The 27,446-nt window shown below is 48.9% G+C and overlaps 1 protein-coding gene across 6 annotated transcripts in view; it reads right to left on the minus strand.

The window, feature by feature from the left end:
- The window catches only part of LOC142585399 (uncharacterized), a 532,153-nt gene that overhangs the window by 177,961 nt on the left and 326,746 nt on the right, over nucleotides 1-27,446 (minus strand). The gene's annotated exons all lie outside the window — the stretch shown is intronic.

The following is a 27,446-nucleotide window of genomic DNA, read 5'->3' on the forward strand; positions in this document are numbered from 1 at the left end:
TCTGCGCCAGGAAGCGCATTGGCGTGGTATAAAACGCTTCTGATGTTGATGTTAGTATGACCCGGCCGACGTATGTTGAAATCGCACAGTCACCACGACAGTTTATGCTTGCGCATTTAAATATCAGGTAACGCGACGATTTGCGTTACGCGCAGCCAGTGTCATACTACAGCATTACAGCAAGTGTCCCTCGTACATCTAAGGCTCATGAAAGAAGGAAAGAAAGAAAGAAATGATTAAATAAAGAAAGAAGGAAGGAAAGCTGCAGCGTCAGCATGGCGAGTACTCTCCTCCTAGTCTACACCGAAGAACGAAACCTGTCTGGGTGCCGCCGTCGTTGGCGCCAAGCCCGGCTCGGCCGAGTGACGAAACGTTGAGACTGCCCTCGCATCTCCTCGTATTATCGTCTGAATAATTGCAGCAAGGCGGAAACGGCCCCGCTGATTCACCGTCAGACCTAGTCACACAGACTTGCTGGAAGGACACTCCTTGTACCGCGTTCAGCGTAGCTCTGTACGATTGGCTCAGCCGACCGTTCTCCACATTACGGCGGAAATACTACGTCGCGCTGAACCTACAGGGTTGTCTACTCTCAAAGGGAAACAACGCCTCGTCGGCATTGAAGCGAACGTAGTCGCCTAAACTTGGAACTACACTGCGGATAATACTCTTGCGTTAGGTGTTATATCGGCCAGCTCCATTTTTTCTTTTCTGCTTTCATGAAGTAACACAAAGCTGAGCATTTATCAGACTGATTACTGCTGCAGAGATCGCCCAGACGGCCGTGTACTTTTCGGTAGCATTGATTGACCAAACAAACAAACAAACAAACAAACAAACAAACAAACAAACAAACAAACAAACAACTTACACAGAAAATATAACTGCGCGAGGACTTCGGCAAGGATAATGTAACCCCATTTCATCCATTACTATTCCTTCTTGCTTTTCGTCAGTACGCACTATTCTCCACCTATATGCCCCCAAGGACCAGCCGGTGGCGAACGGTGAATGATAAGGAACAGAATATTGAGCGATCAAAGGAAGCCTCGCATTATAACCGGCGTAGATGTTACATCAACGCGTCTACGCGTCGCTGTGTCTGCGCGCGCTCGTATACCGAGACCACACTGTGCCCTCGGAATTCTGTCAGTCAGTGCATTTGCGTATTAACCACGGCGGTGTTGCGTTACGTGCTCGTGACACTTCAAACGCGCGAACTGCGCACTTGCGCAAGTGTGTTCCTTGGTTTCTTTTCGGCGGTTTAATATATTTTTTTTTAGTTTACCCCGCGAGAAGATGGAGCCGACGTTAGTCTATATAGAGGCGTCGATATCCTACTGACATCCTGTTGTAAAGTTAAAAAAGACGTATATATTGAAATTTCCCTTCTTCTTTTATCCGGACTTGCATTTAAGAGGAACCGCGTAAGCGCGTCGGAATAGAGACCCTTACAACTAGCGAGACAGTTGCCGCTTAGACAATGCGGGCGCGCGCGAAAGAAACCACGCAGTAAAACGGCTGGCCGCCACGCCGCCTGTCCACATTTTTTTTTTCCCCCACCGCAACACACACCCCGATTGTTTCCACGCGTCTATTGCACGCCCACGTCCTTCGTCGCGCCTGCATTCAAATGACGCCTTGTCCAGCGCGGAAAGCGCCCTGGGGGGGGGGCCGCGCCTTGTTTCAGACAATCTCCATCGATAAAGGGATATTGCAAAAAAAAAAAAAAAGAAAAACACAGAAACATCTATAGCAAAGAAAGGAAATATGAACGAAAAACGAGCGCGAAAGAAGAAAAAAAAAAGAAAGCGAACGTTATAGCGAATCACCCGCATTGACTAGATGTGAGAAAAAAGGCTGGGCCTATGGAAACGCGACGAACCTTGCGCTCTCGTGCGTGCATAGGGGAGATTCTTAAAGGAAGGAGGTGTGTAGAGGTGGCGTTCGTGGCCTGACGGCCACGAACGAGAGAGAAGGCGCGTGGCGACGCTTTTTTTTTTTTTTTTTTTTTTTTAGACACGGGGATATGCGAGTAAGCTGCCGTTGAGCGTGGTGCTGTGTGCACACCACCGTTCGTCTACGGTAGCGCTGGGATCAGCCGTCATCTCATCCTGTTTCCTCTATAGGCCACGGAAACAGGCGCGCTCTCAGAAGAGAGAGAGAGGGAGAGAGAAATACACACAAATTTCAATTGTATGCCAGAGATGTTAGCCTGGGTGATCTCCTAAGGGGCATTAGTAGTATCGCAGTTTCCCAGTTTACGGGAAACAATGCGAGTTTCAGGAGTTGTAATTTTGCTAGGCAAGGGGCGGGAGGGGGGAGGGGGGGGATTTCCACATGAAATATCTTCGCGGCCATAACTCATACCGGTAAGACCTACTCTAATAGGGGCACGGTTGAGGAATAAGATATAGTATAGTAAAGGAGTTGGAGGGGCCAGTTGAACATCTATGGCTATTACGCAGCGAGAAATAATAAAGCAGACAAAAGCTCGGCAACGATCCCTCATGGGCTGTGATTTCTTTTTTTTTTTTTTTACATTAAGATCACACGTCGCGTGCGGACAGCTATATGAAATCTCAGCCGAAATTCGCACCTGCGATGCACATACTCCGGGAAGCAGTCTATTCAACGAAAAACGCAGTAATGCCACCGCGAGAGACCTCATGCGCGACGGCGTAGTAGAAAGAAAAAAAGGAAGAAGAAAAGGAGAGGATGTAATCATCAAATATATGAGAGATAAGAGAGAGAGAGAGAAAAACAAAATGCCTTCCTTCATCGTTTGCACGCTGTAGTATAGTATCACCTGATGAAACTGAACGAGATAATCACGTTGTCGACTAACTGCACACGTGTTCCAAATCATAGAGCATTTTCTTCGCACCTGCGAACGAGGCCTTCTTCAAAAAAGTTTGTTATGGCTGTCAACAACAAGTTTATGGAGTATTCGCATTTAATCTCGTTCTTTGTTCCTTGGCCAACGTTTGTAGGTTTTCTGCAGACAACCCGTATGGAAATCTATAGGACCGCGGGCGCCATTGGCCAAATATATTTGTTAACGACCTTTTTCGTCAGTTCGCATATAGACATCACGTGTATACTACCAAAGAGAAAGGTCTATAACAAGGCCCTAACCAGTCTGTAAAGAACGTATAGACTGCCTATTCGTTTTCGCAGAGGCTGCGTACACAAGCTCGGGCTATAGAGCGCATGGATTCACCCCCAAGAAAAGCCACGCGACAGGCGGTAGTCTGAAACGCAGCGCAGTGAAGCGGCGAGACTCGCAAACTCCTCGTATGCACAACAGTCCTCGACGACCCCGTATTCCTTTATCAGATGCGCGTTCATCCGTGCCACAAATGCGGGCGGCGCTTCGACGAGATTCCGAATGCGACCAGAGCGTAGAGCGTGGTTCGAGACAGACATGAGAGGCGGCCCGACGAAGGCTCTGTGTTTTGTTTACTCCACGCTTTGTTGGAGGCTTCTACATCGCTCCGTCTATACCTGACGCGATGCCTCTCGGAGCGTGACCAGCAAAATGCGCATCGCGCAGGTCTTTGTTTGTGCTCGAATAACGCAAGGCCTCGCGCGCGCCAGAGCCCCCCCCCCCTCTCCCCCCAATTTTCTCCGCGAGTGTGCTTGCTGCTGCCTTTTCGACGTTGAGGTAAAGGTTTTTGCACTGGAGCGGCGGAGTTGAAGCGAACCGCGTCGTGTCGAGTTTCGGGTTCCTTTCCTCTTTCTTTCTTCCTTTTTAAGTCGCTCTTGAGTTTCTTCTCATCTTCTCTAGCGAATGACGAATTCTCTCACGAAGAGTGAGGCTGCAATCTTGAAGCTGCTCTCTGCCACTGCTGTTCGAATGGGCGGTGCGGGAAGAGCACGGGACAAGAGTGAGTTTGCCCTTGGAAAAAAGTACTGAGGTTCATTGAAGGCTGACGACGTTGCCCAATGTGCTCAAGTTCTTCGAAATAAAGGCGATGTGAGCACGTCGAACCATCTGTGCAGGGCTAGAAAAGCTCGACGCGAAAGCGCTTGCGTAGGAACTCAGCCTCTTGGAGCGCCGACACTACGCTTACGTGAATGTTTCCGAGAAAGTCGTGTTGTCGATGTCAAGTCATCAGGCATGCGGATGCAAGTGTGTGTAATGTGGCTTCCGAGTATGAGTTGATTGATCTTGCTAAGCCTTTCTTTTTCTTAATTTTTCTTAAGGGCAGTACAACGTTTGCGGAGTGGTATAAGAGGAACAGGTCCAAGATACTCCGAGGCTAAACCACAAATATTCATCTACAAGAATACTGTTCGCGCTTTTCTTCATTGCTACACTGAACGTCCGCGTTTTCTAGGCGCGCCCGTCCGATAAAAAGCGGCAGCATTGTGCCAAAAGAAAGAAAGAAAGAAAGAAAGAAAGAAAGAAAGAAAGAAAGAAAGAAAGGAAGAACACGGAGCACACGTGGCTCTCAGCGATATGAATTTATATATCCTTGCGCGTTGCAGCAGTTCCTCTCGATTTGTAGACACGTCGTTGCAAGTCGGCGAGAAAAGAAAAACATCCCTGGGCCTCGCTGAGGCACAGATGCCCGGCATAAAAAGTAAGATATATATAAGACGGTGTAAATAATGTCTCTCCTGAGAGTATTCCTGCAGAGTATATATATCAAGGCGTTTCGAAAGCTTCGTTCATAATGTCGTCTTCGGAAAGGAACTTCCGGTGAGGGAAAAAAAAGAGAAAGAGAGAGACGATAACCGTATAAGCGACGAAGAAAGACACCTCTCGAAAATAACCGCGGCCGACGGTTTAGTCTCACCATGGAACGGATACAAAGCTATATCTCTTCGGTACACACTATTTTTTCTTTAAAACCGAAATATATACAGATTTACTCTTAATGCGTCTACATATCTTTCACCTTTGCTTCGGGATATCATTACATTTGCTTTTATCTTTGCTAAGCACAGATTCGTAGGGGAAACGTGTCACCACAGTGACACTCAGAGATCTCCTTTTTCCGGCGATGGCGAAGCCAATTTTCGGTTGCCGCTGACACTGTCGCCAGCTGACCCGCTATTTCACGACAGATTAGAAAAAAAAAAAAAAAAACAACAAGACACGAAAGAAGGCCTCAAGACCGCGAGCGGCTACTTAACTTGTCAAAAACGTGGGCTACTTTCGAAGGGAGCTTAGTCGGCTCCCTCCCGATTAAGCACGGGCCGGTGGATCCCTATTTCTCAGAACACATTTCCCGCGGGTCTCAATCCCCAAATCATGGGCGGAGGCTATGAATATTAAAATTGCCTTTATTTCTTGAAGAAGGGACATTAGAACGAACCAACTTCATCTTTAGCCTCGTTTTTTTTTTTTTCCATCGCACACTTTTCTTGCGGAGTACGGTAAACTGACAAAGGGGAAAAAAAAATGAGAAAAAGGAACTTAACAGAGAATGGACCTTTCATCTCTACGCGGTTTCATCAGAGAGATTTAGATAATGAAACGTCTGCGGCAGGGAAGCAGTCGGCGCTGCGCCGTACGTGAGTTGAGAAACGAGCGCTCTCCGCGCAAATTGCAATTTCCCCCCCGTCAAGTCGGCGGTCAAAGACGACAGACTATGTCGTCTGAGACGAAGCTCAAACTTCGCGTCCGCGCACAGCGTAACATCCCAGGCGAGGGAGCAGAACTGCGGCGTCTTGAGTGCCAACTGGTCCTCCCGCGTGGTGCATATATCTCGTGGACAGTGTTCCGGTGGCCAGATGAGTGTTCTGACTCTCTCGTTTCCCCCAGCGTGTTATTAAAATCAAATCCTCAAGTCTAACGTCCCAAGATTGCCAGCAGGTCTGAATCTGATCGTTTCCCCCAGCGTGTTATTAAAATCAAATCCTCAAGCCTAACGTCCCAAAATTGCGAGCAGGTCTGAATCTGAGCAAGTTGTAAGGTGACATCTCTGAACGAACCTTACTGTCGTTTTCGATGGCTTTTCTTTCTTCTTCTATTGTCTTCTCCGCCATTACAGACGTGCGAGCGAGGTCTGACTGCGGGTAGATGAAGAACGCTGCCTCTTGGACAACCCTATTGGAAAAAAAAAATCTCGGTTCTTTCGGTTTGCCCCTCAAGCGACGTGGGAAAACGACGAACTCCTCGCCCAACCTTCACAAAAGAGGAAAGAGAGAGACAGCGCCGGGCCTGTTTGCCTCCGGGCTCCTTCTACGAAACCGGGATAATGGTTTCGAACCTGGCGAGCCATACGCCGTTAGGAAAGTTAAAGCCGGCTCACCCGAGGAAAGCAAAACGTGCGCGCGAACCGAGCGCGCTAAACGACACCACGCCTCGCAATGCAAATGAGGAAGAGCGGGTTAGATGGGGAGGGAGAGGGGGGGGGGGGTTGCGGGCGGATGTGTATAGCACACAGGCGGCTGCGCTGCGGATTCGCGATGAGAACGTGAAGGGGGAAATACAAACTATAAAGCGAGAAAAGTGGGGAAGGTTAACCAGACTCGGGTCAGGTTAGCTACCCTATACAGCCTTTGAGGACGGGAATTAAGATGGGTGATGGGAGACGCGGATGAAAAAAAGCAGCAGAAGCGCGCGCACTGGCGCAGGTGCGCGCCGAGCAAGCGGAAGAGAACCACACTGCGTGCACACGTATGCTGCGGGTCCTCGGGGCACCCGAAGGGGACGCCGAATTATATAAGCGAAAAGTTTCTTCGCGCGTTCTTAGAAGAACCTGGAGTTCTTTTTTCCGGGGTAAGCATCTCACAAAGGTGACTCGGGCCTCGAGCTGGCTGCTCGGGCACGGACCCTTTGCGGGTATGTTTCGCATCTATTTGCAAGGCCCGCGTTTCGCCTGTCGCCAACGATCAACATTTGTCGAAACAGAACTATATTCCCCGGAGTATTGACTTTCACTTAATAGCGATTGAACAAGAAGAGAGAGAGAGAGAGAGAGGAATCTCTCCGCTATTCCTTTAGTCCTTCCTCTCCCCTCTACGCTTCCCCCAGTGCAGGGTAGCAAACCAGAATCTCTCCCCGTTAACCTGCTTTCCCACCCCGTTTCTCGCTCTGTCTCCCTCTGTTGTTCGGGAGCTCGCTCGACACGCGTCCTGTCTCTCCGAGAAGCGAAGTGCAACTGACGGTCCGGAGCGGATCACTGTGAATAAAAAGAGAAGAAAAAATACAAAAAACAAAACAAGAATAAAACATGCGGGGGATATCACGCCAGAGAAGAACACACCATGTTCATCACCGCGTCTAAATTCAAGACCACACAGTTCCCGAATTGACATCGACCTTGTCTTCCTTAAGCTTCCGTTTTTTTGTTTTCCATCTTTTATTCTGCCCGTAACAATAATAATAATAATAATTGGGGTTTTACGTGCCAAAACCACTTTCTGATTATGAGGCACGCCGTAGTGGAGGACTCCGGAAATTTCGACCACCTGGGGTTCTTTAACGTGCACCTAAATCTAAGCACACGGGTGTTTTCGCATTTCGCCCCCATCGAAATGCGGCCGCCGTGGCCGGGATTCGATCCCGAGACCTCGTGCTCAGCAGCCCAACACCATAGCCACTGAGCAACCACGGCGGGTCCGTAACAATACGTCACGATGTTCGTTAGTGTTAATGATTCCAGAAAGAGATCCAGAAAAGCTACAGAACAAACTTGCCCGGGACAGTACCGGCACCGCGCGCGGACCGGGAAACAGGCGCCGCAACGACGCGCCAGAATCGCGTGCGAAACACATGCGCACGCGTCCATGTGGCTGCCGTTCAACAGGTGCGCCGTGTAATTTATACGGCGGCGTCTCTTCGCTCCTGGTAGCCAGAAATCCGCGCTGATCGAGCGACCGGGCAACGCGTCTGAGGCGAGGATATATGGGAGTTTCTGCGTTTGCCAAGGTAAACATTCACAGAGAAGAAGAGGAAAGAAAAAAAGAGAAATACTTGTGTCGCGGTGGCGGCGGCGTTCGAGGGTTACCGATGAGGATAACCGATATCGCACTGCCGCTACTTTCTTTGTCTCCACATTGCTCGGTCCGCGTTCGGCAGCGTGTTGCCAAGGCCGACAAGACTGGTTGCGGCGTGCAAGCTATTAATTTTGTCTACAGGTTGTAGTTGTAGGGTCTTTTCTTCTAATTTTTTTTCTTAGCCAATTCGTTCCTTCGCTACCGTTCCCCAACCTTCGTGGGAAACCGCCGGTTGCTCGTAGCGAAGGCGGAAAAAAAAAGGAAAAAAGAAAAGTTCAGGCAGCCTTGAAGCGAAACCGCCAGTGACACGTCTACGACACCTTTCTAACTACTCGATCTCTCGGGTCCGGCAGGCGAACGACACAAACCAAAAGAATATAACAAGGAGCTATAGAAGGGCAGAGCCTATAATGAGGCTAGTTTCTTTCTTTCTTAACAGAAGCTTGCACGTGCTGTAAGGTTCGCTGTCGCCAAATCGGCAGCCCTGATCGTCGCCTACAGAGATTTAACACGACAACAATTGTCGTTAGGTTATTTTGATTCCTTTTCAACGTAGCCCATAGCCACGATGGGGATTGGCCGCATACACGACGAATGAAAAGAAGCTAAAAAAAAGTTCGCTTTCGGGAAGCGCAACTTTATTTATTAGCTGCACTTGCTGCAGTAGCCAAGTGGCTGCGACATTCTACTGTTGAGCACGAGGTCGCGGGTTCGATCGCGGCCGCGGCATTCCCGCGAGAGCGGAATGCAGGAAAAACTCGTGTATTTAGATTTACGTGCACGTTAACTAACCCCAGCTGGTCGAAGTTATTCTGCAGCCAAGGGCGTCGGTCGAAGAGCCCAAGTGTTGCTTTCGCAAGACGTTCAACACCACAATTTAATACATTTATGAGCCTCGAAGTATGGGGAGCACTTGAATTATCCACTGCCCCAAGATGTTAGCGAAGGAAAAGGTAAAATGAAGTACCGGCTATTTGATTTCTCAACCGAACGATACACGACCGCAGAAGCGGACGCTTGTAAGCGTTGCAGGATCGACGAAAGCGATCACAAAGCGTACACATAAGTCAGCTCAGACGAGCAGGTAGCATGCTTTATTTAAAAAAAAAAAAAAAAAAAAAAAAAAAAAGAGAGAGAGAGAGAGAGAGAGAGAGAGAGAGAGAGAGAGAGAGAGAGAGAGAGAGAGAGAGAGAGAGAGAGAGAGAGAGACCCGGTTTATGATCGAGTCGAAATTATTATTTACGTTTCGGGAACTATTACAACTGCAACAGTTTCGCCATAGTGAACAACGAAGTTCGTATGGGTTCCGAAACGACAACACTAACGTTTACTTGGTCAGTGACAGTAATATTGCTTTCTTTTTATCACAGGAGGTTTGCAAGTGGCACGTGTTTGCCATATATTCCGAGTCTGGGCGGCTATGTAAGAACAAAAGCAGGATTAGGTCATAGGAACGCGAAAAAAAAAAAGAAAATTAAAATCCCAATGAATTACTTTTCGTGGAGAATTGTTCGAGTCGGCGTCCGCGAGAAAAAATGTCCCAGCTCTTTGAAAGCTATAATCTCTGTCTGTCGCCACACGGTTCCCCGGAGTGGGCTCCAAACGGTGCACCTCTAGCAAGTCCGCGGTTTCGTATTTCACAGATAACCGTAGCGTTTACCTTGCAAATAGCCGCGCGGGCTTGTAAGCTTTAGGCGAGACACCACGTTGCACACGTGCTGTAACATAACACCCAGGCCTAGAACACATAAAATACCCAAGAAAGTGGATGGGAAAGCGGCGTCGCGGTTATAGCTCGATTAGTAAGGGTATTCAGGGTAACGTAATAAGGGTAAGTAAGGTAAGTAAGTAAGGTAAATAAGGTGAGCAAGGGTAAGGACAGGCGTATCATAAAAGCGTGGGTGCGGATATAGATTTTTTTCGTCCACTTTGATTCTCCCTTCGCTTTATCATTTCTACATCTTAATTAAATCTAGTTCAGTCTACAGTGCGCTTTTCTTGGTGTTATTGTCTGTTTGTTTCATACGATTGCGACCATACAAAAGTCGGGCCCATCGGTTCTTCCCCTCCTCCTCGCGCTGCAGTGGTATATGTTTTTGGCTCATTTAAATTTAATTGCGATTGGTTGCAGATTAAAGCCCGACAAAAGAAAGCATTAAATGACACCCAAGCTCAGGGGAATGTCGTCATTATATTAAGGCGACTAGTGCCAGGTACCTCCAAGATGTGAAAATGTGCACCTTTATGAGGGTTGCTGTGCGTAGTGTGTACAACGTCGATACGCTACTGTACTTAAATGATGCCTAGCTGCGACACTGACGTGGAACACCAGGTCGTCTAACAAAGTATATGTCAGAAGCGAACGAAGACAAACTGACTCGACAGTTTTGACGGTGCTGAAACTTCGATCGGCACCTCTGAAAGCTGCTACGGCGCCGGTCCACACGGCAATCAAAGGTTCGACACTTGCGTGTCCGCTACTTCCGTAAGACGTCTTTCTTTCTTTCTTTCTTTCTTTCTTTCTTTCTTTCTTTCTTTCTTTCTTTCTTTCTTTCTTTCTTTCTTTCTTTCTTTCTTTCTTTCTTTCACGCGGTGCACTTGCTGCAGAGAAGTAAAAACCCAGCGCCACACCGCAGCCGGTAGAACAAAAAGGAACAAAAATTACCTGATACTAATGCGAGAAGTATCGGCCGACGACACGAAGACAAAGGTTACACCCTGTAATCACGCACACGGCTAACAGAACGCACGCAAAGCACACGCTTCTCTTGTGACCAGTTGTTCCTTAGCGTGCACTTGCCGAATACATCGGTCACTGTAGCGCCGCACTATATAGCGTGAGCCGAAGAATGACTACGAGAAACGGCACCCGGCGTATGGGACACGCCGTAACTTTCAGGCGGTCCAGCCGCTCAAGGATGGCCTTTGTTCGGGCCGCAGCTTTGTCCCCCGAGCCGCAGACCGCGACCCCTTTCACATCACTGGGCGGCATGTGGCAGTGGGCCGCAGAGTGGACATGATTACTGTGGACTGCAATGCCGGCGGACACAGCGGGCCGGACAAAGGAGGACGGCCGCTTTGCTGCTCGGACACGGTGCGCAGCGGGATGTCACGGAGATGAGACGGCGATGCCGTCACTTTCAACGAATGCGAAAGAGAACGAAAATAAAAGAAATAGCGAAAGAAATGTTTTGTTTGAAGGTATCGAAGATAGATAGATAGATAGATAGATAGATAGATAGATAGATAGATAGATAGATAGATAGATAGATAGATAGATAGATAGATAGATAGATAGATAGATAGTGATAAAAGAACGTTGTGGAAGTTAGCCAGTTGGAGCCACGCTCTCTACGTTGAACTGGCAAGGGGCATAAAGAGGACTGAGGTGAGTAGAACAATATGTTCCCGAACGGCACGCAAACGCACAGGCAATCAAGCGTTCATCGTGCGCGAAGAGGCAGACGTACGAAGAAAGAAATGATAGGGAATGCTAACCGGAGGATATCTCCTATTGGGTATAACGCTGTGCAGGAAAAGCAGTTCTAAATCGTTCACTTCGTCACAAGTGGCCAAAATGGCAGCGTCTATGGGTGTGCAGTGACCGTGGTGCGAGTCACTGTGTACACCCTGTACGCCGTGTACAGTGACTGTCTCCACAGTCACAATCTCGGCATGAATCTACGTATTTGGCATTGCGTCCCTCGAAATGCAGAAACACGCAGGTCAAATGGGAAAGGTCCAAGCAATAACGGTTTGCGTTCCCATGGTGCAACTATTAGTGTTTATTTCTTAACACGGACACGTGTCTGAAGTACGCGCGGGATGTTTATAACCGTCGTTCAATCAATCAATCAATCAATCAATCAATCAATCAATCAATCAATCAATCAATCAATCAATCAATCAATCAATCAATCAATCAATCAATCAATCAATCAATCAATCAATCAATCAATCAATCAATCAATCAATCAATTTTATTATAACATAAAAATATTATACAGATAGAAGTATCCCGAAGGAGGTCCCATAGTTAAAACTGAATTGGGACCTCCTGTTCATGGTTAACACAAAAGTTCATTTAGCAAGCAACAACAGCTCAATTGTTATAATTCCAGTAATAATAAATAATGAGATGCAAATCTAAGTAGAAGAAGTAATTAATAGACAATATAACGGCAGTAAGCAATATTTCGAAACTAGATAAAACAAAAGTAAAAGAGGAAGAAAGTCACCGCGCTGTGCGTGTTCTGTCCCTTCTCTGCGTCCATGTGCTAGTTACGCTTTACACCGAAAACGCCTTGATGACTGACGACGTACCAGAAAACTCAAATCTCAACGCTAAGCAGTTTAACGAAAGTTTCTGTTCTAGAACGAAATCACCGATTGGAGAGTGCAACGTTTTGGTAAAATTGTTGAAACTATAGGCGCTCGCGGGCGCTTTGTTCGGTCGCTACCACAGCTGTCTCGCGGAAAGCGCATCCAAAGCCGAAGCAGGGACGAATGCAAAAGCGAAGAACTTGCCCGACCGCGACCCTATCCCGAAACACAGTTTATATGGAGCTTCCCAAAGAAAGACATGCTCCCGACTCAGCGACTGCTTGTCCCGCTGCGTGTATAAGCTTTGTTAATATTACGCATTCCTGGTGGAGATCCGAACACTACCTCGCGTTAGCTGTATTCGCGTGGACATAGCAGGAAAAGTCGCGCTCAGAACAAGAGTGACCAAAAGAGAAGGAATCCGTTGGAACATGAGAAAAAAAAAATCACGCGTGGCATTCCGTTGCATTTGAACAGAAAGTGCATTGAAGTCACCAGAGAGCCAACAGAAAGAACAAGATTTATACAGGGCGCTAGTATATATGCGACATTAGTTGACGCACTCCGATGACATCGCTGGGTACAACACGCAGAAACAAGCTTCGGGAGCCATTGTCCACGAAATGAACCCAACGCAAAGAAGAAAGTTGTCCAGGTTTTGCCACAATCACTGCTCAAATAAGGTCCAGAGAAGAACGAATACCGAAGTCCAGGCTCACGCACCTGATACATATGTTCTCAGACGCTTGTGTCGAAGGCCTTCTCTCTACTATCGATCCATGCAAGGACAGGGAAGCCCCGAAAGCGCATTGGCATGCACCCTGATTAGCGAGAGACCTCTCCGAGAATGCAACCGCAGGGTCTATATGGCGCATGCAACGAGAGACTGTTGCGCCGACAACCTAACTTGTTATGAACAGAGTTAGCTTCTTTAAAGTCGTTCTCATCGCGAGAAACCCGAAACCTGATACACGCGAACAAGTTCTCGTTCGCGAAGGCGCTGCGGTGTCGTGTCTCGAGGTAACGTCCGCCTGCTACACCGAGCATGACACAGAGCATAACGTCCGCCTACTACACGAAACATGACGCAGAGCATACGTGTACATAAAGAAAGAAGCACTTTGTGTATACGGCGCATATATACGCTCAACAGCAGCAACTACATATGCCGCGCCTGATGATTAAACGGGATCATTTATCCTTCCGAGCCATAAACTAAAGCTCCGTCAAGTGTTGTTATAACAACGCGTCTCTCGCGTAGTATAGCGCGGACAATAATAATACCCTGAAGGCGTGGGCGAAAAGCGCGCGCAGGCACTTCGCAAAACTAGTAGCGCGCAGAAATCAAGTTCAAACGTCCTCGCCAGCCGCACGCTCTCGGAGCCCCAAATCCACAACACTCGGCAAAACAGCTACAAGCACTGTCAAAAAAAAAAAAAAAAAGAGCTACTCCAGACGCGGGTTTAAAAACGCATTGCGACAAACCCTCGCGTGCAGCACATAACGTGTCGGAGGAACAGACGAAAGAAAACGAATTTTTTTTTTTTTTTTCGAGCACCGTTTATTGTGTAACAGGGGAGAATACTGCAGGAAAAGTGCTTTCCTATATAGCGCCGTGCATATGGCCGCATGACAAACAACGCATTTTCCAAGCACTGCAGTGCATACGTTCACGTAGCAGTGGAAGGTGCAAACGAGTTTTGCGAGCGGCGTGCACACAACAGACGACACAAAATTCACTTCCCGGGGTTCGTACAATAGACTCTTCGGTAACAGACAGAAGAACATGGACTTGCTGAGCGCTGTGCAGCATGCGAACAGACGGCTTAAAGCGCCCTTTGCGAGCACCGCATGTTATATATATGTAGGGCAACATACGACACAAAACACATTCACTGAGCGCGGTACAACGTTGGAGCACATCTCGTAAAACTTTTTGGAGTGCCGCATATAATGGAACACACTACACAAAACGCACTTTTCAAGCACTGCAGAAAGGACTGCTGCAACCCGATACTTCTCAAAATTGTTTCTTTTCCCTTTTCTAGTCCTGACACGCTTGCCATAGCGGCAGTTTTTTTTTTTTTTTAAAGCTCAGAATTGCTGCGTTAGTGTCGAGAGAAAGAGAGGCGACAAAAAGAAGCGACGCAGTCTTCTGCAAATACAGTGTGCCTGCTACGCCCGCGCCCCGCTCGTATACGTAGCTTGTAGAGAACGCACGGTCGCTGCATCGTTCGCACGTAGAAACTAGCGCGCATGCGGACAACGACTCCCAAGAGACGCGAGGCGACGCCGGATTACGGGGGCGCTGACGGCAGTGAATTTCACTCAGCAGCTAACGCCATCTTGCCATCTTGTTGTGTCTTCAGGGAAAGCGTGTAGCACACTTTCGCACTGTCCTTGCTCCTATTTGCCCAGACGTCACGCATATATATATATATATATATATATATATATATATATATATATATATATATATATATATATATATATATATATATATATATATATATATATATAAACAGGGCCATCGAACGACTTTGATAGAGCGCACGCGAGATGAAGCCGCACAAGTGAACAAAACATGTACTGCGATTGACAGAATACGCAGGTTACAGGTCAAGTTCTACGCCGGTGCACTGCTTAGAATATGAAAGGCTTGCCCTCAGCACCGCTATAAAGCACACTAGACGAAATATCTTTATCGCTGAACAAGATATTGGGACCATGAATGGTCTCGCATACCACAGCTGAAGAAGGCCACAAGAAGCGCTGTCGCGATTCCTGAAAGGGAGCCGGACTCAGCGACCATCCAGCTACGACGCAGCACTGATGATTCTATTACGTCGATGACCACGCCGAGTACAACTCTCGACGTCCTCTCCTTGTTTTAATATTTCCTTCCCCTTCGCCCAGGGCAGGTTGGTAAACCGGCTTTTAGCCCCAGTCGCCCTCCCTGCCCTTCATTTATCTTTTTCTTTCGCTCTCCCCGATCATCGGAGACGTAGACATCAGCGACGGTGTTGGTGGCGCCGTCAAGTGGCACAGAGTTCAACTAGAGGCCACGGATCCATTGTTGAACGACCGCCGCTCAGTGAAAACCAACAATATGTATGTATGTATGTATGTATGTATGTATGTATGTATGTATGTATGTATGTATGTATGTATGTATGTATGTATGTATGTATGTATGTATGTATGTACGTATGTATGTATGTATGTATGTATGTATGTATGTATGTACGTACGTATGTAACCCGCCGTGGTTGCTCAGTGGCTATGGTGTTGGGCTGCTGAGCACGAGGTCGCGGGATCGAATCCCGGCCACGGCGGCCGCATTTCGGTGGGGGCGAAATGCGAAAACACCCGTGTGCTTAGATTTAGGTGCACGTTAAAGAACCCCAGGTGGTCAAAATTTCCGGAGTCCTCCACTACGGCGTGCCTCATAATCAGAAAGTGGTTTTGGCACGTAAAACCCCAAATATTATTATGTATGTATGTATGTATGTATGTATGTATGTATGTATGTATGTATGTATGTATGTATGTATGTATGTATGTATGTATGTATGTATGTATGTATGTATGCATGCATGCATGCGACCATAACTGGCGTGCCCGCACACGCGCTCCGTTCTTCCGACTGCCTGAGTGTTCCCGACACCCTTCCAAACGAAGTCCGGGATATAAACCTGCGACTCGAACACGCCACCCGGTAGCAGAAACCCCAAGTGCACAGCTTATCGCAGAAGTGGGTCATACCGTGGCCGAGGGAGCAACGGCGAGAGTTCTGTCAGGCCCTTCGACACGGTGCTCAAATATCTAGGCCAGCGGGGCCGATTCCCCAAAGTGCCAGCGATCCACGAAGCGCCTCGGATCGAAACAACCACTCTGGTGCGGTATGACGCCGAATGATCCCCGTTTCGCCAACCAACATCCTTCCTTGCTTTCCCCACTACTTTATCTCTCTGTCTCTCTCCGTCTCTCTCGCATTCCTTTATTAATTCTCTCCTCTATTTTTCTCTTCGCGAAGAAGCTCTCCGATTGGACGAACAATCTTTACACTACTTGACACGCAAAATGTGACGCGCGCGCGACGCCTCGTGTTGCCCACAGCCAGCCACACGTCTATCAGTATGTGTACGTGATCACGAAAGAGTCGGGTCGAGTCAGCTTGTCGGGCCGAAATCCTGTCGTCAGGTTCACGTAAACGCTAACGGACCAAGCCGAGTGATTGTCGAGGTGAGCTCGATCCATCCGTTTGCAAAGAGTGGATCGACTCGCCCAACCGGTGTGGCAAGATGTGCGTAAACGTGGTCGTGTCGGCTTGGGCCAGCTCGACTTCGGACTCGACCTGCTCGGTTGGCGTTCATGTAAACGAAGCATTATCTATACTCCAGCTTACAAACTCCGCGCAGTGGAGTAAAGGCTAAGGCTGGTACGTATCGGTATTAAAGGCGGCCGTGTGTTTCCACAGAAGCGACCGGTTCGCCCCAAGGTGCGCTGCTCATCTTTCCGTGAAAGCTTTCAATCAGTCGGCGTGGCGCGCTGAGGGTGATCAGAGGCGGACAATGGGGGAGAACTTCTGGTTCTCTTTTTTCTGGTTGGCTTTCGCTACACACACACACAACCGATGTCGTGTGAGACGAAGTGAAGCCACCACATACCAAATAAATAAATAAATAAAGAAAGAAAGAAATAGTGCCACCCCGCCGCTTCACCACGATGCGGCAGTGCGCCAAGACGCATCGCGCTAATCGTCCAAATTAAGGGTCTCTCTCTCTCTCTCTCTCTCTCTCTCTGCTAAACAAACTCAAGCAGGCACGCTACAGCACGGCCTCTTAATAATATAATATCGCCCAGCGCGCAAGCAGCCAGTGCTGCGGCAACCAGCGACGTCGCACGAACACAGCCAGCCATTCCCTTCTCGCGACGACGCGCTCATCCAAACACGCTTCTGAATCGTTTCATTCGCGGGACGAAGAGCGCTGCCGGCTCAAGGCTTTGCCGAGCGGACTAACAAAAATGAAATAAAGAAGAAAACGAAGAAGAAGAAGAGAAAGAAAGAAAAATCGGAAAACGAGAGATAACGAGAGTGCTCGGTCTTTCGAAATCGAGGCATGCGGTGTTTGAAGACAAAAGGAGGCGGCGGAGGTGGCGTTTACTTTAAGGGAGCGGATTGCCGGCCGGGTTACGGCACGCCGGGCGCGGTTTTGCTGAATGTGAAAAAAAAAAAAAAGAAGAGCGGCAAGGAAAAAAAAAAAAAAACTCGCCGCTGGATTCTAACAAGAGAGCGGTATAGGGTAAAGGCTGTTGCGCAACGCGTGGTCTCGCTTGATTCAGGTTATGCAGGCCAGCATGGCACGAGCGAAGTTGGAAGCAGCGATTTACGCACGCCACTGCATTTCGAAGACCTAAACGATAACTGTTGTACTATATATATATATATATATATATATATATATAGAGAGAGAGAGAGAGAGAGGAGCGCACTCGAGACAACTCCACTCTTTAACGGTCGCCGCTACGCAAGAGAAAAACGTGTTACCGACATATTCCGGTTTAAATTAAATTCTGGGGTTCTTACGTGACAGGGCCACGATATGATTACAGAGGCGCGCCGTATACTGGAAGACTCGGGAACAATTTTGACCTCCTGCGGGGGAGGCTATTTAACGTGCACCAAAAAACCTATAACGTTATACACGAGCGCTTTCGCATTTCGCTCCCATCAAAATGCGTGTCCGCCGCGGCCGGGATCGAACCCGCCACCTCGAGCTCTGCAGCGCTATACGCCACAGCCACTAAGCCAAATCGCGGCGAGTGCGACTACTTTCATGCATACGAATCGGACGAAGCACCGCGCATTTTACTGTTACAGATAGGAAACGGCAGTGCTAATTAACTGCCCAAGAAAGCATGGCGCTCAAACGCGTGCCTAAAATAAATGAAAATTGGTGATGGTTTTAGAAAAAAAAAAGACTGGTGAGGATGGTCACCCTATCCTCCGGACGAAAAATCTCTCATCCCTCGATCTTTCATTTGCTGACTTCTAAAATAAACATACCCTATGGCTGACCTCTCCTATACTTTCTTTCTCGCCTCTTTCTTTCGTTCTTTCTCTCGCCGATATACGAGATAAAACGAAGACGTCGCCACGCAAGAACGCCACCCGGAGTTCTGCCAGTCACGGGTCTTACTACAACAATTACTGGAGGAATGCTGCGGTAGCTTCGTCACTATGGTAACGTCGGGTATGGTGCGCGGATTTGCCTAATCTTCGAGCTTATGGCCTCACACGTTTCTTGGGGCGTTATTTACTACGATTTCACCGTTCTAAATATCCACTGTATCACTGAGTTTTATAAAGGAGTCAAGGTAATTAGTCTTTGAACACCTGTATATTCATTGTGAATGGTTGAACTCACATAGCGATAGGTACAGCGTCCAAAACATGGCGGTCGTGACGTGATTTCGGCTTCTGCAACAAAGTCCGGCGCTCGCACTAGAGGAAAGCATGGGCTAGCTCCGAGGCCCAAATTTGTTTCTCCGAGAGCGAATACACTCTAGGCCTGATTTGGAAGGTACCTACATCTCTTTGAAAATGGCACATTTGCGAAGTGCCCAAAAGTATAGTTTGAAGCCAGAATCACGATGTTTCGGCAAATTCGCGTACTGCAAGCCAATCTTTTCCATGCCGACCGAACCGCCATGCTGGCATCTCCCGCAGACACCACAGCGCCACGGTTATACCTCTAGCAGATTTTGTGCGAAACTCCACGGTACCAGCAGGGCCCCTGAGATCGGGGAGCGCGCGCTGCCCGGTCTCGGAGGCCAGCAGCGATGACGACCCGTCTCGCGACCAGCATGCGACAAACTCCCTAAAGCAAGCCACCGCCTTGTAAGCGCTACCTCTACACACAACGCCGCTGGAAGGCGAACGAAAAAAGAAAGAGGAACCGAAATAAGAAACAACGAAAGTTCATGCAGACGTGTACACGCCAAACTGGTTTTTTGTGCGTAGGCGAATGTACGGTGCTCACGCTTCCTCCGCGCGCCCATTACCTCCTCTCTGCTATAGTCCACCAGAGTAACCGTCATTATAGTGCCGGCGTAATTCATAGGGGCCAGTTTTTGACTTCTTTTTTTATTCCCTGCGGGTAAGAATAAAAAGAAGCAACGGTTCCACGAGCCTTTTATCACCGGCAGGAAAACAGCGCGTGGCGATAAAAGGTGCGGAGTACGTGCGGTCGGTGTACGGGAGGAATGCTCCAGAGTACGACGGTGCAGTGCAGTCAGCCCTCAACTCCAACCGGCAACGCGCTGGCGTCCGTCGTTCCCTACTATCGCGCGTGCGCGCACGCCCTCGAAGCGCCAAGACACGTTGCAGTTGCAGTGGCTCGTAGTAACAACGAAGCGGCAGTGTATTTCGAAAGCTGCACGGCTCGCGTCACGCGTTAGAGCTTTCCCACAAGAATCCGCTAGGTGGAAACCTGGCGCTGCGGTCGCTCAGCTACCGCAGCGCCAGAGTGATCGGTATTGTATACGCGAATTTGTCTGTTCTTCGCGCTTGTTGTGGCTTCGGCCATTCTTGCAGCGCTAAATTACGCTTCGTGTGGCTTTAAATTTCGAAGAAACCGTGGTTCTATAAGCTTGAGAAGCGTTGACGTCCTGTCTTGTTGGTGAGACATTCTTGAGGTGCTTGTCCACTCGCTTGTCCTCGCCGTCAATGCGCTTGAAGCAATCATACGCGCGGAGGCGGCAAGTTCCTACGCACATACATAATCAATGTAAACTGTCGCATCTATAGCGCAAAACTGTGTTGAAGGATCATCCATTTACAAAATCGCGAAGCCGTTCGAAGCCAGAAGGGCGACTATAGGCAAGACCCATATGCACTACCCATCGATCGGTGAGCAGCCATGCCTGAAGCTCGCTAGACGCCACAACGCCAGAGTTTTCTCTAGTACTTTACTTTTTTTTGCGGGGGGGGGGGGGCAACGTTCTGGCGCCGGGCAACGAGAAGGCAGAGATAGATAGATAGATAGATAGATAGATAGATAGATAGATAGATAGATAGATAGATAGATAGATAGATAGATAGATAGATAGATAGATAGATAGATAGATAGATAGATAGGGAGGGAGGGAGGGAGATCAAGGAGAGGAAAGGCGGGGAGATCAACCAGATGAACACCCAGTTTGCTACCCTGCACTGGAGGTAGGGGAAAGGGTTATAGAAAGAGGAAAAGACGGAGAGGGTGAGCACTGAGTGCGTGTGGGAGGATACAGAGGGACACTATAAACGAAAACAGAATAAGAAGAAAGGGGGCCTCCTCCGCTCCGCGCCCTTGATCACCCTACGCGCGACGCCGACTGAATGGAAGTGTCAGGCATGCGAAGGCGCGTGTCACCGCGAGTCAGTGACGGGAAATTATGAGCGTTTGTCTTGAGGCACTACGCGCCTCTAAGAGACTTAATGTACATCGAAAGAAGTTAAAACACGCTTCTTTTTTTTATTCCGGCGTAGTTTATATAGACTGATAAGGCACGTGACCGGAAGTTTCACGGGCCCGCAGGATCACTGCTGCTAAACAATCTGCATTCTTCGCTGCACTGCACCGAATTAGTGGGACGACGCATGGATATTACCTTATACGACCGGCACGCGACAAACACAAGGCGTGTAAAAGTCGCTTCCAGCGATTACACGGGTAAGCAGGCGGACCGTATGCGCACGATCTGTTCAACACACACACACACACACACACACACACACACACACACACACACACACACACACACACACACACACACACACACACACACACACACATTGAGAGAGAGCGAGAGAGAGAGGGATGGATGGAGGGAGGGAGCGCGCTTTGTCCGCAAAGCACGCGCGTTGAGTGCTTGCGCGAGAATCTCGACGGCTTCACTTGAAACTTGAGTCATGGAGGCGCTGCGGAAAAGAGGCGAGCGCCCCCAATTGGGGGTATGTCGATGAAAAGCGGCCGTTAATCGAGACGAGCGATGCGGATCTGTCGATGAAATGATAGGGCGATTGAGCCGTTAACCTCAACGCTGTTTCTTCACCCCCTCTCTCCCTCTCTCTTTTCCATCGCGGCAACTTGCACCATTGGAGCCGTGTATCACAGCGTGATTACCAGATGCAAATTTGGCCCTATACGGTGTCTGCGGTAGCGTTTATGTTCGGACCGGCACGGGATTTATAGGTATACAGAACGTGGCTCGTAACAAGGCAGCTTCAATGCTGCTGGCGCTGGTGAACGCGTGCAGTACCGTTAAAGGAGATACAAAAGTAATGTATGTAGGAAGGCGCAGATTGTTGTTGTATAGCCACGTTTTGAGGTCGCCAGAATAACAAGGGGGCAAAGACGTCGGCGTCAGGTAATGTTCCCTGGCCTCCAGCCCTGCGCTGGGAGGAGGAGTAGACGAAGCGAAAATGGTTACCAAGGGGTGACGACGACGACAGCAGGGAGTAGGTGCGAATGAGGCTATGGATGAGCTAAAAAAAAAAAGTCGACTAAAAGCGGGAGTGAGCCTTCGAGACGCGAGCACGTACGTCTCGCCCAGAGGGTTAAACGCGAAGGTTACAGCGACAACGATATTAGAAACAAGATGATGAAGAATCAGAACAAGAAAGGTCAAAGGAAAGTAAAGAAAGCGAAATTATGAATAAATGAGCAAGAAGTACACACATCAGAGGCGTTATCGTACAAGCTCACATAACGTCCAAAGAGCGGGAGAACGATTCGCCATTTCCGCCTCACGCAGGGCGAGTTGGGAAGCCTGGTTGCGAGCGACAAAACACGGCATCTCCAGTAATTTTTCAAAAAAACCAGCTCGACGGATGTTACCAGAGTTGACGCAAAAATTGCTGAAGGCAAGACGAACAGTCAAAGAGTGCTGGTAAATGTAACAGTAAACATGAACCTAACGACAGCTAACGAGAGAGAGAGAGAGAGAGAGAGAGAGAGAGAGAGAGAGAGAGAGAGAGAGAGAGAGAGAGAGAGAGAGAGAGAGGTGCTTTATAATGAAATCTCAATGATAAAGCAGAATTAAGAACTAAGGGGCGGGCGTAAGAGTTCGTGAGAGGAAACTCTATCGCGGGAAGCCCGCGCATTAATATAATCCCGGTATATAGTCGCATTGAAATGCAGACGAAGCGAACTGCCAAAGGCGCGCAAAGCTGAAGAGAAAGTATTTCGGAAGAACTAAACGGACACGGAACTCCGTTCCGCTAAGAGCTCTCCAACAACTCGCGAGCCTTTTTGTTCAGTGTGGAAGCTCTTCATTCAGTTGAGGAAGAAAAAAAGAAAGGATTTAAGGAAAAAGCAAAAAAAAAAAAAAAACCCGGACTCCACGCATCCAGCTGATAGCACCGCGAGAAAGTACAGTACCGACTCGAGAACTTTAAAAATAAAAATGGAACAAAAAAAATTAAGTAAACGCAACGCATTCCGTTCATTTTCCACGGCGCCTGCATAACGACCGCGTCCTTTCAGCGTGCTATCAGATTTGCCGAAGGGCGCCGCGAGGCGAGCAGCAGCCAATTAAGGCACGAAAAGCGGTGCTGCTTCGAAGAAAAGAAAAAAAAAAATGGACGCCAACGAGAATGGCGCCTGCACTCTCGCGTATATGCGTCTGTGACGCACGGGCACTTACGCACGAGCTCGCTCGCCAAGAGAGAAAAAAAAAAGAAAACTCGCGCGTCGGAATTCAAATCCGCGCTCACAACTCTAAAAAGGAGCACCGCCGAGCCGCACGAAAGCAGTCACGCAACGCCGCGCTCGGAATTCGCACCATTTCTCTTGACAGGGTTGTTTGAAGAGGGTGGCAAGATCGAGGCCACCACGGAGGAGGTGTTGGAACGGGCCGCGCCGTGCTCACACAGCGGAATCTGCGAGATGTCGCACGTGGGTCAGCCGAGTATAATACGGTGAACCGAGGTTATTCGACGTATCGGACATTAAAATTGAACTAGTATGACGTTTAAGGCGCCAAAACCGCGATGCGATCACGTGGCACGCCGTAGTCGGGGGAACTCCGGCTTAACTTCGACCGGCTGGGTACGTTCTTTATAACGTTCACCCAATTAATGCGCGGTATACACGAGCGTTTTTTCTTTTTTTTTTTGCATTTCGCCCCCCATCGCTATGCGGCTGCCGCGGGATTCGATCCCACGACCTTTGGGCTTAGAAGCGCAACGCCAAAGTCAAGACGCCACCCCGGCGGGTAGCCGGTGTTTAGAGGCGTACGCTGCAACGTCGCAGAAACGTTCGTGCCGCAGGTCGACGATGACAGGCACGCAATATAATTAATTAATATTTGGGGTTTTACGTGCCAAAACCACTTTCTGATTATGAGGCACGCCGTAGTGGAGGACTGCGGAAATTTTGACCACCTGGGGTTCTTTAACGTGCACCTAAATCTAAGCACACGGGTGTTTTCCCATTTCGCCCCCATCGAAATGCGGCCGCCGTGGCCGGGATTCGAGCCCGCGACCTCGTGCTCAGCAGTCCAACACCATAGACACTGAGCAACCACGGCGGGGTGACAGGCACGCAAGGCGAGCCCAGAGCCTGCAAGCAAGTCCGCTCGCGAGCGTGGGTCGACGTGACTCATCGCAGAGCGAACGCGACTGGCTAGCCTTGGCTCTGTACGCGGAAAGAAGTCGACAGGACAGGAGGCGAAACTACGGGCACTTCTTCGAGCAGCGCACCTCCAAACTTTTGCTGTTCGAAGGCTATCTCACGCGGACATCTTCTCTTTGTTGATGCATCGCGCATTTATAAAACCTGCGCAGCAGAGCGACTAGATGCCTCTCGCCATATCTCGATATAGCCAGAAGCATGAAAGATACCCGAAGTCATCCGCCCGATTGGTTGTAACCTCAGCCACACGACAAATGCGACCGTCGTGCTACATTGTAGACGAAGCTCGCAACAGTGAGTGCTTCTCAGAGAACTCTTAGAGGGCCCTTGATAAAGAGAGCTGCAAAAATTAGCCGGATAAGAACAGGTCTCCTCACTACATCGGAGTTCCTGGATTGTCTACAAAGTGCTTATAGGCTGCATTCCTCTCTGCACATTTGTACATTTGTTAAGGTCTCCGCTCGGTATAGCACGGCCTCTGTTCCTCCCATATCGTCGGCGTCGTCTTCCCGATATTCCCAACTAATTATAGAGTCATCTACCGCTGCTTCCGACATGAGCGAAGCAGTATCTCTGCTGAGGCCCAGTACCATACGTGACCTCGACTTCCAGCACTAGAAGTGCACCGATATAACACAAGCAGGCGACTGCTGTGGACGCCGGTAAACAACAGAGCACTCCTTATGTTCCATTCTTCCACGAGGGATATCCGGCTTAGCGTGCAAAACCCGTAGCTATGGTCTAACCTCTTCAGTTTTCTTTAAAAATTTATCTATCTCTCTCTTGAAAAACAACAAATTTATTCCGACGTTTCGGCCGTGGCCCGGCCTTTCCCGTCCAACTTCCCGCTTTGCGGATCACGTCGTACCTCCGCAAACTTCAAGCATACACAGCTTGTTCTCACGCGTGCCCCTTCTGTCCAAATTGAGCTTGGACCTTGAGCTTAGGAATGAAAAAAAAAAAATGAAGCTATATTCGACGAATAAGTACTGAGTTACGTAACATACTGGCGAGAAATAAAGAACCCTGTCACACCCGCAGCGTCGCGGAGAGAGAAAGTGCGAGAACTATATATACGTGTAACGGCATTGATGTGCCGGAAGGGATACATGAGCTGCGAGCTCTCGCAAGAATACTTGCGTAACCACGACGCGCCATCGCTGCAACGTTCCCGAAGCGTCAAGCGGCCTTAACAGTATACGCATCCACGCGACGCTTATACCCGTGATGATAACACACACAAAAACGGAGCAAAGAGCGCCGCAGTGAACACACGTGCATACGGTTCAAGCCACTCACATATCCACGCGAACAATGCGCGTGCGCATCGCAGAGCGACAAGGAAAGATGGCTGACACTCGCGCGAAAGCCGGAAGTGAGGCGCTCGAAATGGAACGCGTGTCGCTCGAGGTCGATGCGCAGCGTGCACAACACAGAAGCCATATAGGCTTTATAACGAAACGAGACCGATGGTATGGCACAATGACGGGGACTCTGTGTATAGCGCGAAGGCGGGGTGCGCGTTCTTCGACGACGGGAGACAAGCCCCGATCAAGCGCTTCGAGAGTATACTCGTCACAACGGCGGTCCGTACACACACAGTCGTCCCGATTTGGCAAGCGAATTGTCAAATGGCACAGCGCGAATCGCCAAACCCGCTTCGTGGAGACGCACGTATGTATGCCGCTCGCTCGTGCGCTTGCATGCGCTTGTCCCTCCCGTTGCCACCCCCAGCAGCAGCTGCCGCCCTGCCGGAAGTCCACCGAAGCAGTACACACGTCGGCGAGATAACTGCGGCTATTAATTGTGCGCCTGCGTGCTCTGTGAGCTGAAGTGCGTGCACGACCGTGCTCGAAAAAAAAAATAAAAGAAGAAAAAAAAGAAGGAGGGGGAGCGCTCGTGGTTTGGCGGCGCTGAGTTGAATAACGTCGTACACGCGCGAGATTACGACTGAAACAGTGCGTTGAAGAGGACCTCTAGGACGCGGGTTCGCCTCTCTCTCTCTCTCTCTCTCTCTCTGGTGCTTTCGAGCGACGCGAATGCAGCGGGATGCCGACTGCGCTTTCCGAAGTGAGCATGGGCGCCACACCAAGATAATGCAGCGCAACCGGACAGAATCGTTTTTTTTTTTTTTTTACGGAACGATTTTCGCTGGTCTTTTCGTTCGAACAGTGTGACGATCACGTCACGCGGGTTGATATAAGTGCGGTGAACGACTTGAATTAGAGAAGGGCGTGAAATACTAGGAGGCAGACGATGGCACGCACGCAACGACCGCGCGTGTTGAACCGCGCTGAACGCTTACTAAAATATTTGCTGTTATTTATGAATTTGATTGTCCTCGTCTCTTGCGCTGTTCCGTGATTCAAGATTGCTCAACCAGCTGGCCGACAGGTTCACTTTGTTAGGGCGAATAAGCACAGAAACGTACCAGAGCACTTATGGAACCTCTTAACATATGAAGACATATATGAAGAAAAAACAAAAGAACAGAGGAAAACAAAGAAAAGAAGAGAAAAACAAACGGGGATGGGAATGTCGTCAAATGCGACACAGAACGTCTTTGAAGGCAATTTGCGAGTGACAGGATCTTTCAACGCCGGGTCCGACGGCGCAGTAAATCGAGCAGAACTGTTCGCCCGAAGCCACGTGGCTTTGAAGAAAAGGAAAGCTTCGAAGTTGCCCCAGTGCACAATTAAGGGCCGGCGAGAAGTTTAAGGTCACGTGGTTAGTGGTCCGGAAACATTGTGGCCAAGCGTATGCGCGATAGCGCGTGTAATCCACCACGCATGTGCCGTGCGCAGCACAACGGTATCCCCCCCCCCCCCCCCCACACACACAAAAACAGCATTTCTACAGGGGCAACATTCTGTCGTTGTATCTCGCAACTTGCTGTTTACCTATAATTTGCATATGAGATTTATTGTTGCTATATCACCATATTGTCCGTGCACTGCTGTTCCGAATAAATGCTACGGTTACTAAATTATTTGTTCTTATTTATGCCTTTGTTCGTCTCATCTGTGAAAGAAATCAATCGTTGATCATTCCCGCGTAATTTCGTCGAACTATCTGTCGTTTTGCTCACGCGAGATTTCCTTCCAATGTATTTACGTGCATTTATTCGGCTGCCTAAAATAAAGTTTCGTTGACTGCACGTTCTGCATAGAATACGTGTTTCAACAAAAGGTCCGCTTTATAGTTTATACTTTGGGACGCCGTTAGTCATTGTTTTACTCCACGCATATTTCACACAACAGAATGATGCCACTTAAATACACGAAACCTTAAACATTTTCTGCACACGCATCCAATGCAAAAAAACAAAGCTTCTGATGCTTTAGTTGCTGACTAGGGTAAACGTTAAACGCGCATGGCACTATCGCAAGTTGAGTGGATTGCATTTGCAAACAAAAGAACGAACGCTCGCGTCAAGGGGATCGTCGGACACTCCAGCGACTCCTCGCACACGATGAAATTGTTGAC

This window comes from Dermacentor variabilis, chromosome 6 (genome assembly GCF_050947875.1).
Source record: "Dermacentor variabilis isolate Ectoservices chromosome 6, ASM5094787v1, whole genome shotgun sequence".
NCBI lineage: Eukaryota > Metazoa > Arthropoda > Arachnida > Ixodida > Ixodidae > Dermacentor > Dermacentor variabilis.